Raw genomic sequence first — 3,329 nt, 5'->3', positions numbered from 1 at the left:
GACACCATGTCACAAGGCTCTCTATCTCTTTCCTGTACTATGACTTGTCATCATTTGAGATACGGTCCACTTACAGTGGTGTCATCTGCAAACTTGTAGATGGAGTTAGAGCAGAATCTGGCCCCGCAGTCGTGAGTGTATAGGGAGTAGAGTAGGGAGTTGAAGACGCAGCCTTTTAGGGTACCAGTGTTGAGAATAATCGTGGCAGAGGTGTTGCTGCCTATCCTCACTAACTGCAGTGTTTGCACACATTTGGAGGCTGAGCTCCAAGTCTTGACTGGCTCATTTACTGAAGCAGATGAGAGAATAGGTCTTACACTCAACATCTGCAAAATAATAGTCCTCTACCAAGATTGACCCCCAGATATGTAATGAAGCCCTGGAGAAAGTGAACCACTTCCCATATCTTGGGAGCCACCTCTTAATGAAGGCAGACATCAGTGATGAAATCGTCAGTATCAGTGGACCAACACAGCCATTAGATGTGGAAATGGTGTTTCAACATCAAAACTTCAACAGCAAGACATGGTCTACCCTCTTATACACTCCGAGACTTGGATTACCTACAATAAGTATGGCAAAGCACTGAAGAGATACAAACAATGTGATCTCTGCATAACCTTCTAAATCAATTGACAGGATAAACTAACCAACGTCAACATCTTTGCCCAGGGCAAAATCTACAGAATTAAGGCTCTAATTACACTCAGTGGGCAGCCAAGTCATTCACATATCTGACACAAGACCAACACTCTATTTCATGCTGTCAAGGCAAGAGATTACCAGATGGACACAGGAGAAAACTCAAGGATGTTCTCAAAGGCTCCTGGAAGAAATGCAACATCCTACCAAACTTGGGAATTCCAGCCCACAGTCATCCAAAATGAAGAAGGAGCACTCAGGACGGCATTACGAACCTTGGGTCTATTTGTTGGGAGTCCATAGAAGCTCAAAGTAAGCAGTGCATCACCTCACAAACTACCTCCCCCCTGTCTCCCACCTGTGGCATTGTCTGTGAATTCCACATTACCCTCATCAGTCACCTCAGAAACAACAGAACCAGAGTGGGAGCAAGTTATCCTTGATCCAAGGGACTGCTTAAGAAGAAGGGAAGAATTGGATTTTATAATATTATACTTGTAGAAGAGGCAAGGGTTAGGGCAGCAATAGTTTCAATGCGCAGCTACTAGAGAGAATAAAATGATGTTTTCTCAGAACACTCTGACCTCAGAAAGCTCATTTCCATTCACAATGGCCCAGTACTGTTCAGATTAAAAGCACATGACTGAAGCAGGATTCTTCCAATAGGATCTGAAGTTTGGATGGCAGGAATGTTTAATAACTGAATGCAGAGTATGGGGTGAATGGCTAATGCTTGTCAGCTCATCCTTCATTTACATAAGCAATAACACCAGTTCATAACTAATCACCTCCAAAAGGCAGCTCACTTAGTATTTAATCTAAAACAGAATGAGACTCATAATGTCCAGTGTTGCTACTGCCTTCCTCATCGTGTGTTAAATTATAAATTTTAAATCTGTACTAGATGCTTTTTGGATGGACTGGGATTTTTAGTTAAGGATGAACATGGGTCACTTCTAGCATTGATCATGGAGAGTCTTGCACTGGACCACGGCCATCACTTTGAGCTGTTGAGATCTGTTTAACCTGACCTATCTCTGTAAGACCACCATACAAGCACTTGCTGAGAGAAACCTGTCTAAGTAGGTAAACAGACAACTGAAACAGCTTGCAAATTACTAAGATAACCAGGGGCAATTGTAACAGCTTGCAAATTTTTGGTTTCCTGATAGAAGCTGCACTTCTCCATAATCCTTACATCTATAACAGAATTGTGCTTTAACACGAGACATATTGAAATATGATAACACAGATTTGCTAGGGTTGAAATTCTCTCCTGTTCCAGTGAACCCAGAGCTGAAGAGCCAAAAGTCTGACCAAGAATCTGCTAGCACTGGGTTTTCTGCTGGACTTCTAGTGGGGTGAAGGGAGCAACAAGAGGCAGTTTTAGGTAATGCTGGGGAGGCACCAGCTTCTCCCGAAGTTCTTCAATGTGGTGGTATCTGTATGCACCCACATATTCCATCTGTGGGTCAGAACTGCTGAGATATATCAGATGCCCAAGATTAGCTTCCACTCTGGGTGATGCAGCACCACGAGGAACATCATAAAGATGGATTCTTGCAGATGAATGGCAGCTGTTGTGGAAGTCCTGAGAAATGCTGAATCTCAGGCTGATTACTCTGCGGTGAAACACCCTGGTATGAACAACATCTTATCAGCGCATCTTGATCAAAGAGCAGGGTCAAATTGGACTTCTGAGTCACACTGCTCTTTCCAACACCTGCTTATAGCAACCCATATTCATACACAACACATTTCAGTTTCACTTTAGACAGCTCCACGATCTCGCTGGGAGGTTGGGGCCAGAGTACACCAGCCCGGTGCCTACTCTCATGTTGCTTGTTCAAGAGTGAACAGTCAGGAAGGAAGCAGTGAGCTGTTGCCAATGATTGCACACAGACAATGTGAATGTGTGGTTGGTTGAGAGGGAGGTATGTATATATATATATGTATATGGAGTGTGTGCACATGTTGTATGTGTGTATCTCGAAAACTATGGGGCCACAGTTTAAAAAAAGGGATCACCAATTTAAGACAAAAATGAGGCAATTTTTTTTCTCTTTGAGGGTCATGAATCTTTGGAACTTTCTTCCTCAAAGGGCAGTGGAGGCAGTGTTTGAATATTTTTACAGCAGTGGCAGAGAGATGAGGAAAGGGGTGAAAAGTCACCATGTGTAGATTGGAAAGTGGAGTTGAGCTTACAATCAGTTGAGCCATGATCTTATTGAACAATAGGGAGGCAGTGGCCATTCCTGCCGCAAATTCACATGTGTGTGTGTGTGTGTGTGTGTGTGTGTGTGTGTGTGTGTATTGAGGGTGGGGGTAGGGATGGGGTGAGAGGTGCCTGGTTCTTAAACCCTTCTCAATTGAAAGTGCCATTGTTTTTATCTGAGACACTATATGCGTACTAGCGCATGTACATATATGTATATCCTATGTTTGCAACCACATGATTTCTTTGAAGATAGCTATAACGGGAATGTAGGAAAGCAAATTTTTACCTGACATTGAACTTCTAGCAAATTTGGCATGATGTCCTATTAACAACAAAACTGCACTGAACGAGATAGGCATCTCTTCCAAGACGTCAGAGGGGAGTCCCTGCAGCTCAGAACGGAGAGTGCCGCTCACATCCGACTCCCACACTTCCTTGCCATGTCCTGCAGTTCCCTCCTCACTAGGGT

The sequence above is a fragment of the Pristis pectinata genome, chromosome 18, assembly GCF_009764475.1.
Source record: "Pristis pectinata isolate sPriPec2 chromosome 18, sPriPec2.1.pri, whole genome shotgun sequence".
NCBI lineage: Eukaryota > Metazoa > Chordata > Chondrichthyes > Rhinopristiformes > Pristidae > Pristis > Pristis pectinata.
This window is presented reverse-complemented; position numbering follows the sequence as displayed.